Source organism: Erythranthe guttata, chromosome 2, assembly GCF_056151865.1.
Source record: "Erythranthe guttata isolate IM_541 chromosome 2, IM_541, whole genome shotgun sequence".
Classification (NCBI taxonomy): domain Eukaryota; kingdom Viridiplantae; phylum Streptophyta; class Magnoliopsida; order Lamiales; family Phrymaceae; genus Erythranthe; species Erythranthe guttata.
In genome coordinates, this window is record NC_142534.1 from 10,531,495 (window position 1) to 10,543,495 (window position 12,001).

Genomic DNA, 12,001 nt, shown 5'->3' on the forward strand with positions numbered 1-12,001 from the left:
GACCCGAACCCAGCCCAGACCCGACCCGTTAACTACCCCGCCCCAACCCAAGGACCCGTCGGGTCAACCCAAATTTTAAGTGAAATAATCACAAAATATGCTGAGTTTGGGGTTCGAACCCGGTGGCCCGAGCGATTTAGTTGTGTACTAACGGCAAAATTACTTAATGTAATATTAATCCTAACTATAAGTATATAAATATAAATAACACTGTAAAATAATTATAATAATTGTATAACTATTATATAACCTATGGTGGATGTCTATAGGAGTTACAAAATCATTAGTGTGTGTAATTAGAGGTGATAATGGTGGATGTTAAGGCCATTCATTCCCTTGTAACTCATGACCTTTTGAATGGTCTTCTTGTACTATAAAAGGGACACTATTGTATGAAGATGAGATACACTTGAATAAGAATACAATACATACACACACTTGTTCTCTTCTTGTATTTCCCTTGTTTTATAACACGTTATCAGCACGATTGTTCTACTTAAATTTTCGAGTAAAGATGATCCAAGGAAGATGACTCCTTAGCCATAGAAGATGAAAGGGAGTTGATTTTAAATATTTTATTCTTGTTTTGAATTGATAAAATATTAACCATCTTACTTTTGTTGTAGGTGAATTTTCGTGCAATTCACGAGTCTGTACTTCGATGTCTGTTTTAGACAGGATAATATCCGAATTTTAGAAAATGCAAAATTCAAAACTTGTAGCATTTTCTGTTTTCTGTTCGGAACATTTTGAATCATCAAAATCGGATCTCGATCAAGAGAGATATGCTTAAAATACTCAGCTATGCCAGAGCTGTCCCTTGTGCAATTTTTTTTTTAGATGAACATAATGTTCTAAAAATAAAAGGGACGATTATAGGCCTAGAGCCTAGATTACATACGAGATTAGAAATCTCGATTGAGTATATTAGACTTTAAGTCTAAATGATAAGACTCTTGTACATTTGAGTTAGTGGGTATTCCCCATTTATGGTACTATTCTTTCATGATCAAAGTACTATAACTATTTTTATTATATATTGATGCTTGAAGGCCAAATCGAGCACGTGCAATCAAGTGACTCGAAGATTTGAGTGGTATATTAAGAATAAAAAAAAACCACTTGCTCTCTAGTTTATGCAACTTGAAAAGCTCCATCAATCGAAAAAGAACTCGAAGTTCATAAATTTTAGGCTCGAAGCCTAGTTAAATATGAAAGCTTATATGGAGGAATATAAAATATAAAGTTTTGAGGCCTTGATTAAGTTTGAAGACTATAAGTCTCGATTGAATATATTAGACTCAAGGTCTAAGTGATGATACTCAAAATTGAATATTTGAGTTAATGGGTATTTCACGCTCAAGGTACTATTATTTTCCGACTAAGTACCAATTATAAAGGATTGAGGCCTAAATCGAGTACATAAATTCAAGGTATAAAACTCAAACCTTGATATTTGAATAATATATTGTACTCGAAAGAACGATTCAGTTTGTGGTTCAATGATATATATGTGAAGATTTGAGTTAATTATAGTACCATTTTTTCATGACAAGTACTATATAATGATTTATATGAAGCTTTCAGGCTCAAATCAAGTACATAAATTCAAGGTATAAAACTCAATCCTTGAGATTTGAATGTACTCAAAATGAGTATTCATTTGTGATACAAAGATATCAAAAATATCATGAAGTTTAAAATTATCTTTGATAGTTCAAGAATGAACATAACTATAAAATTTGGATCATTGAAGTTAAAGATCCATTTATGTCTTATGATATCACAAAATATTTGTGTTATTGTTATTTGCCTTGAGGACACAAGCCAAATATTTCATAATGAAAATGTGTCTAGAAGACACCCAACAAAATATTATTGTTTCATTTTTCAAGAAACGAGTACTTAATTTGGGGTATGTGTCTTGAACACATAAGTAAAAGTAACATTACATCTAGTTACTTATGAAGAAGAAGAGAGATAAATATTTGATCCTCTCTATAATTTGCTCTCTTTAAATCTTGACTTGTTGTTTTGCAAACGACAAGTAAAATATTTCATATTGATATATGTGTCTTGAAGAAACATATAATGAAGAATTGTAAGAGAAAATATTCTCTAATTTATCGATCTATATTATGATCATGAAGTGACAACATAAAAACTCAAGTTGCACTCGTAATAGCAAAATAAAGATTTTTAATAGCATATCGTACTATAATACGAGTTGTGAGCTAATACAAAACTCGTTCAATTATTGTTATTCTTTGAAAGTGAAAACAACAATATTAAAAAATTGAAAGAGAGATGTTGACATGAAAAACTATCATGGTGCTAAAGCTTATTTACTATAAATTTTATCTCATCATTACAAGTGGAAGAGAGATGAGAAATATGAAAAATGATTGGTCATATCCATTTTATGATACAACATGTTGATAAGCTTTATCAAGCACCAATAGAAGAGAAAAAGAAATTGTGTTGATTTTGGTGTCACAGTATTGACCAATTCAATTAAAAATTTTGAATCACAAAAGTTTAGTGATGCATATTTCATTCAAAATCCATATCTATGGATGGATGTATGTGCATGATTTTTTATAGTTGGTCTTTAGATGAGATGACACGAAATTTCAAACCAAACGATAAAAAGTGGGATCTCATTTTCTTGTTAAAATTCGAAACCTCTGCATATTCTGATTTTTAAAATTTTACATTTTAGTCCTTCAAAATTTTCAAAATTTTCATTTTAGTCCCCTAGATTTAAATTTTTTTACGAGTCAGTCCAAATGTTTTTCAGAATATGCAGCTCGTTCCTTTCATCATCCGCAATTATGAATCTATTTCAACATTTTCAGTTTTCACTGAATTTTTTAAAATTTCAGCCTTGTTCCTGAAGTTTTAAAAATTTACAATTTGGTCCCCAAATTTTCAATATTTACAGTTTGGTCCCTGAATTTTCAAAGTTTTGAAATTTGACAATTTATGTTCTGAATCTGTTAGATTCTCAAACGAAGTTATATTCAGCCACATAACATGATATCATGTGGTTTGTTTATTATTTATGCTATGCAATATTTTGCCCCCCTAATGGGAGATATTTCTAGGGGATACATTGTCAATTGCCATTTTAACGAGACAATTTTCGCGCCGTTAAGGGGGAGATAAGAAGCCGGTTCGTGTATAACGGCGTCAATTATATGAAATGATCTTTGTCTCATCTAAATTTGTGCATGGAAATATTTAAGCACAAAAGAAAAAAGAATTCAATTGCAACAATTTTAATGTGTAAAATGCTAGATGCATTTATCGACAAAATGGCAACTTTAAAGTATTACATATGTTGCAAATGAGTGCAAGAGAAAATGTCCAAGAAGGTCACATTGCACATTAGATTTTGCCATGAAAACGAATGTCCTCGAAAGACAAATTTCACATTGTGATTGCATCGTGAATCCCTAAATGGGTGAAAATTAATTATGGTACACAACTAACCAATTATACTTTATACATATAAGAGGGGGAGATATATATGTTGGTTCGAATGATTAACACCCTTATAAGTGGTGTGAATACCGTTCAATTAAAGTCTACTAGCGCTAGTAGCATCATACTCTCATCCTATTACTTATCTCATTCATGAAAGGATTCGTCTTAAAGACGATGTTGGGGGACGCCTCAACACCAATATCCATTACTATGATTTGATAATTTTTTGCCAATTATGGTGGCATAAATCCATATTTGGATGAGCAAATCATTGATGATTACACAGTAGCTATCGATATCATTTAAATCGAACCATAATGTGCCAATAAAGAGTTGATTGGCAAATAAATCATGGTTAGCTTGCTCTCTAAGTGAATAGAGAGGCATTTGAGACATTAATTCTCAATTTTGTTGTTGTACCGATATATATCTTAAAGAATTGAAAATTCTTTTTGAATGCATATTCATGTACCAAATTGAATTTGATAATATTTCGTTTGAAAATAAGGTGGACATGCAGTCCTAAATACTCCCTCTACATTGTGAAACTCAAAAGCGCGCATTTTGTCCATGTAGGACATTTTTATTGAAATAAATAATGAGCTCAAGCACATAAAGTATTATGCAAAACTTTATTGATGCAATATAGAAAATTCTCTATAAGAGAAAAATACATGGTACATGAAAAGATATGGATCTCTACAAGAGATCGTACCCACAAAGGCAAGGCTACATTCCCCATTTATATGAATATAATTATCTAAGGAGAATCCGGTACCGGAAAGTGAAATAGTGAGCTCTTGATTGATTATAAAGAAATATGGGGAGTACGAAACATGTTATCGAATAACTATATGTACAATTATTTTTATAATGTGAAGAGCTTGAAGCTCGTACATTTTAATTAATGTCGACATCTAATTGGTCATTAGTATATGCATTCACAAATGCAACTGACTATGATTATTTGATATTATTGATGAAATGAATTGTACATCAACTTGAAGTCAACACACATAAGTTGCGGAGCCTTTAGTACAAAGGTGGGTAAAATCATTGCGGTAAATTTGAATGCCTTTTGGAAATATATTTTTATGATGCAATCACTTTATGATGGTATTCAAAATTATTTGACATGCACCATATGGATGCAGTTACCGCATATTTATATGGATCATAACTTTTTATTTCAAAGAATTGAAAATGCTTGAAGCATATAATAAGAGGTCTCATGAGTTAGACTCTACGAATGATCTATTCAAGAATACGGTATTGTCACCTTTACAAAAGGAATAATCAAATAAATTGATTTACATTATCATTTGGGGCGAATTAAATCTTGTGGAGACTCATGAAGGGCTCACAAAGATCATCAATTATTTGATGAAAGAATCCGAAGTGAAAATATCTTGGGAGGATATATTTTGCCTTGATCTGCAGATCGAGCATTAGTCGAATGAAATATTTACCAATTATTTATTTATATATATGATAAAGCTCATTCATTGAGTAAACATATGATTATCCGATCTTTGGACATAAGAAATATATTCTCTTCTTCGAGAAGATAATGAAGACCTTGGTCCTAATATATGAGGATAATGTTGTCTAATTGCACCTACGAGATTTTGGCTATATCAAGGGAGGTGGCCGAAAAATTATTCAAGTTTTCTAAAGTACTCAAGAGTTAAAGAAGAAAGATGACATTGACAGTTATTGATGACAATCAAATTAATAACGAGTTTGCAAATCCATACGTTGGCGATCGTACTCCAATGTCTCATGCTGAAATCAGGGGAGCATGATCTACAATATTTGAATTCGTTGGCTTGATCTATTGCCAGCATAAGGGGGAGTGGGATTAATAACCCAACACTGTAATCTTTTTCCTTCGACCAAGTTTTTATCCCAATGGGTTTTTCTTGGCAAGGTTTTAACGAAACAGTATATCATACTCTCAATAGTCATAGACATCCAAGGGGGAGTATTATATGAGACAGTATATCACACTCTCAATAGTCATAGACATCCAAGGGGGAGTATTATATAACCTATGGTGGATGTCTATAGGAGTTACAAAATCAGTAGTTTGTGTAATTAGAGGTGATAATGGTGGATGTTAAGGCCATTCATTCTCTTGTAACTCATGACCTTTTGAATGGTCTTCTTGTACTATAAAAGGGACACCATTGTATGAAGATGAGATACACTTGAATAAGAATAAATGCAACACACACTTGTTCTCTTCTTGTATTTCCCTTGTTTTATAACAATAACTAATTTTTAATAAATTATTAATTGTCATGTTCACTATTATTAATATTAAAAATCTCCACTAATAACAAATGCATATATATTTTTATTTTTGAAAAGTATAAATAGTTACGATTTAATTTAAAAGAAAGATTGAATTTTGATTTATTTTATTTTTATTTTGAAATTTTGAAAAATTTCTCAATTATTATTTTCACTTATAAATACCCCTAATCCAATCTTCACAGCTTTCATTTTATTTAGTTTATGTCTCAAGGTTTTAATCATTTCATTTTTTTTTTCTAAAATTGTTTAGTGTTTAAATTAATTTTTTATTTCTTTTTTTTTTGTGTAATTTTGAATTTAAAGTTAGTCTCAAGTTTTTTCAAGTTTCGATTTAAGTTTTTTTTGCTTTCTTGTAATTATTTGGAAAAAAAAACAAAAAAAGAAAATTGAAACACCGGTTTGGACCTGCACCTGACCCGGACCCCGGCCCGGACCCGGATGGACCCACCCCGGACCCGGACCCGCCTCCCCACGAGTCGGTTTCGGGTCCCCTCAAAAGTCGAGCCGGCCCGGCGGGTTCGACCCAGATCCGGACTCGACCCGCCCGGTGACCGTGTCTAGAACCAACGACTATTTCAATATTATGAGCAGATCCACTACTTCATTAACCAAACAATACCCCTCTAGAAGCCATGACTCAATTAGGGAAAAATGGAAAATGAATCATGCCTTTGAAGAACTGCTATATTCATGTTTCTCAAATCCCTAATTTTTCGCACTCACATTTCTTTCAAAACTCCCACCTTCAAACCCAAAATCTAGGGCGAAAACATGGGGTATTTTATTCTGTAACGGTTTCGAAACATCTATTTCTACGCATAGTCTGGCATACATCGTGTGAGCAAGTCCAGTTGTGCGGTCATCTACTTGAAGCACGTTTCCCAGCACTGCACCAATCTTGTGTAGCGATGTAATATTGAAATACGGAATCGGAAGTTTAGGTAATCGAATCCACACCGGAACATTACTACTATCTTTCCATATTTAAAATTGAGGAGTCCATAAAAAAAGTCCGAAAATACTTTTTTTTTTAAATTTTATTACAGGAAATTTATTACTTTTTTGTTGAACTTTCTTGCATTTTTCTGTAAAATTTCAGAAAACTAGAAAATATTGTGAAAATTCCAATTTTATCCGAATTTGGAACAAGAGATTATAATCTAATGTAATTTCCAAAAAAATGGAAATCCCGACAATTTCGAGCCATTCTGAAATCGGAATGAATTTTTGAATTCTGATTTCATTGGAAAGGAAATTGGAACCCATTTTTTCTTTCGAGAAAAAATTAAAATAAATCGAAGAAGACATTTCCGATTCATTTTGTTACATTTCACCCCTAACAGCAACCTACAACCTACACTACACTACACAAATATTTCTTGCATTTCCCCACCTATCAAATTCGCAAAATGATTTGATACAGCCAATACTTACAAGACAAGTTTAAGTTGTTTGACTACTTCATTACCAATTAATATATCTTTTGTCACTTCTACCTTAGTGTATATAGGAAAACTCTCCTAGTTGCAAGAATAACATCAAATTCAAGGATGGTTGGGAAAGCTTCGCAATATTTGTCTGGCACAAGAATTTCCAAGATTAAAAAAAAAAAAAGGTAATTTGTAGGTATATTTAAAAAAATGGGAGAATGTGAGATACCACTAGTTTTGAAAATATATATAAAGAGGTCCAATAAATTTTTTGTCCTAGTCAAAAACTTAAATTTCAATCTTAATTTGACAGACCTCCTGAGAAACTTGAAGTACGTGATTTGCCCTTTTAGTTGCCCTAACCCTATTAATCTTCTCTCTCTTCCACTTACACCTACATCACGCCGTTACGTCTCTCTTTCTCTCTCTTCATCTCTCCCTCTCTCTAACTCTCTCTCGCTACATATATTTCTACCAAAATCAAGCTGGCGAAATCACGCTTGGATGGAATTGTATTTGGAGCCTTGGCTTTCTACGGGCTCACGATAGAGCTCGCTCTCAAGCCGTTACTCATCAAGGCCCGATCTGCCATAAATGATTTCTGACCCTGATGATTCCACCACCGCCAAACCTACTTTCAAACCTGTCGTTGACGAAGATGTTGAAAAGATAGATATCGTTTAGACGAAAATTTTGAGAAAACAGATGATTAGTACCAGGTTTTTAGTTGATTTGTTTCAAAATTAGTTTTTATGGTCTAGCTTTTCTCTCTCGAGGGTTTAGTTACCCCAACTGAAATAAAATGTACAGGGAGAATCGTCGGACAGAGAGATCTGAGTAAAGTTTGAGGCTTTGTAATTAACTATTAGATTTTTACTATTTTGGCAAAAAAAAGCCTCGATTTTTTACCATGGATTTTTTAGGAGAGATTTGAGGTCTGGATATTGATGTTTGTGCTTTTCATGTAATGTAATTCGCATGTTCCATTTTACTCTTCGTTTTCTTTAACTAGTATTTTTTCGTCACAGGTTTTGTTATTTGTATAACTTCATGAGATACAGAGAATAAGATACAGAGACGCACCTTGTGAAGTTGGATTCATGCTACAATAGTCTATATATAACTATAGATTATTGTAGATAACTATAGTCACGTGTAGTAGCATATAGTTACATGTGTGCGAATTACATTACATTTTCTTATTTCCTTTTTTTTTTTGTTGTCACATACCAATGAAAAATAGTTTTGATTCATCACTCCCCATTTTTGCTATAAACTACAAACTACACTATATATGACTATAGTCATGTAGTCACATGTGGTCATATACATGTAGTCATATATAATCACATTTGGTCATATACATGTATAGTCATTTGTAGTCATATATAGCCATCTATAGTCATATATAAGATATGTATGTTTTTTTCTAATGTACAGTGACGTTGATGGATTTGTTTCGTAAATAATATTCGTTTTTTTATATAATTTGATAAATATGACTATACGTATAATCGTAAATATACAATTTCCAGTTGCAAGTGTAAAAAATGGTAATAGAAGCAAGAATATGACTATAGTCGACTATAGGCATATATAATCCTATATAGTCATATTTGAAACAATAAAATTTTCGGGAAAAACAAATTAGAAACAAAATTAAATTATATTTCATTTTTTTCAATAAAAAAGTTTAAAAAAAATGCTAAATGCAGTTGGTGGAAATGCTGAATGCAATTAGGGCAAAAATTGAATGTAAGGGCAACATAATCTTTTGCCTCTTTAGGGGGTATCTCAAAGGAAGAATTTTGGGGTGAATCTAGCCCTAAAACATAATAGGGTTTAAGGGGCAGCGCCCCGATTTTTTAAATTTATAAGGGTATTCACATATAATGACAAAATTTTAGTAAGCAAAAAATATATTTTCCCCCCATAAATTTGGATTCTATTAAGTGTAGGTGGTTTAGATAAGATAAGGGCTAATATGCAGGAAGTCCCTCAAACAAACCATAATAAGATGTGGAATACAAGCCTAATATTTTTTTCGTAACTAAATCATTCATTATGTATAATAAATGTAATAAAGGCTTTTTTATTTAAATATCTACATCATACCCTTAATTTTAACAGAACGTGTATTAGCGTTAATAAGAGTTACATCGATTTGGTAAATCTCACGTTCCTTCTTATTAGCGATCACATATCAATCTACTCATAGAATCTTGTAACCGTATTGTAATATTATATCACTTCGATACGAAGAGATTAACGGAGATATCAATCAATACCCTGGGTATTCAACAAATCTTTGAGAGTCGTTCTTTTGTCTACAGCCGTAAGAAGGTTTTTTATATCGTTTTCACTAATTGATTGTGTTTAATTGATGCGATAGATTTTATTCATTTATTATTTATTATTTTTTTTTTGTATTTTGCGCGTACAATTTTTGTAGCAGTATGTGAGAGGTGTGTTTTTGTTTGGGTTTGGATTGGTAATTCGTGTGGTTTTTTTACATAATTTAATTGTATGATTGTTTTTTATAGTTTCGTCAATTGCCACCGATTTAATTTTTTTTATATATGTAATTGTTTACAATGAATTTTGATTTTTTTTTTGGATAAACAGGTTTCATCATGTTTACATGTTTGCTAGTCTGTCTTATGTTATGTTATTCAGTGTTAGATTTTTGTCGTTTTTTGTGGTATGTACATATTATTTGTTGTTTTTGTTGAGCCATTAAGAAGATTATATATGTGTAGCCATTACTAAGATTATATGAACAATATTCTATAGACATATATTATTTTTTTTTATTATTTCGTATTATTATCAGAATACTATTGAGGTACGATACTGCTACCTTGGCACACTGAATTGTGTCCGTTGGTGGAAGAATGTTATGACACATTGGTCCATGAATCTAGGACATGGTTGCTGGTGAAGTATCTGACTCGATCTATGAGGTACTAAGTGAGCTTGTTGTTGTGGTAGAGTTATGGAACCGAGTAACCGAGTATGTTTGTGCGGAACGTGGCAAATTTTGGGGTTTCCATGCGCTCATGCTGCTTATGTATTGTACGAAGCGAACACGGCTTCAATTATGTGGACAACTACTTTCATCCTTCGTTGTACAGACAAAGTTATGTTAAAACAATTCTTCCTTTTGCTTGACCTATTGCAGGTCATCTGTTGGCTGTAATTGATCCACCTGATTTCCGATCCAAGCAAAACGCGGTAGACAATAGACAAAAATGATTCCTTCGAGGGGTGAGAGTGTGGCGAGGAGGATGAGATGTAGCCGCTGCAACCAAGTTGGCAATCACAACAAGAAGACACGCACAAGCGCAATTGAGTTGTTATATTTGGAGTATTTTTAACCAGTTGTACTGCAATTAAAATTGAAACTTAGGTTGTCTTTTGTTTTTTACTCATGGATTTTTGTTTGAGACTACATTTTTTCCAGCAAATTCAATATTTTGATGCCTACTTTTCTTATATTCCATGGATTTTATTTTGATTGACTAGTTGAGTTAATAATTTTGCATGGTCAATTTACAGTCCATTGTTGTTGGAATTTCAGTTTATGTATTGTTTTCTTACACAACCCATACAATTTTTTGGTGTTTTTGGCAATTCATATTGTGATTGTACACAATTATCATATACTATTACAACACAGGTTCCATAGAAAACCATTGCACATTATATTACAATACATTATGCTATAGAATACTATAGTATATTACAATTGCATTATACTATAATATGCTATATTACTAGATACTATTTCAACACAGTTTCCATAGTAAACCATTGCACATTATATTAGAATATAGTATACTATTGAATATTACAGTATATTACAGTTGTAGTATACTATATTACATTATAGAATATCTGGACATATCATATTACGTATAGCATGGCCATTAGTATGAATGTATTAACATGTTTTAGTATATGTCAAATACTAAAATATCTTACTGAATAAATGGCAAAATGTGCACTGAATATGGGAATCAAATAGTGTCAATATAACCATATAATTTTGTTCACATTAAATCACCGCAAATGTTATTTGCAAAAATGTTTACACTTGCGTACAAAAAACAAAAACAAACTGACAAGAACTTATAGCTCAATCCATTTCGTAATTCAGTAGTTATTCTAAAATGTTTCTTATAATATTTGTAACCCCTTCCTCAACTTCTTTTATTTCCAACGACACTTGAATAAACTGTTCCTTGATGATGTACAACACAATTACACCATTTCTGCTGTGATTTAGTCTAAAGGCTTAAATTTTCGCCGAATGGGATATCAGATAATCCCATGTCTTGTGTTGTCTTTTCCAAATATATTTTATGCATGTTACTTATACAAGTTAAATATATTCAATCGTGTAATTAGAAAAAGAACATATGAAGAAATATATGTTCAATGAAAAATGCAGGGAATATAAAGATGAATAAGTACAAAAGCCATACAATTTAAAAGGAATAATTTTATGTTCAAAAGGTGAGTCTATACAATACATAGACACTTATAGACAATCACACATTCAAGAGAGTTTACAAAAAGATGTAGACACCAATAGAATGTATAGACAAAAAAATAGGGTACTTGTGTTTTAACAAATAGTGTAGACATCCACATATTCTACAGGCTATGAGGACCCCAAACTGTTAACAGTTGTGTATAGTATAAGCATTACCCAAATTTGTTCATATCTATTTTAGTGTTGACATCACCATTATCATAGG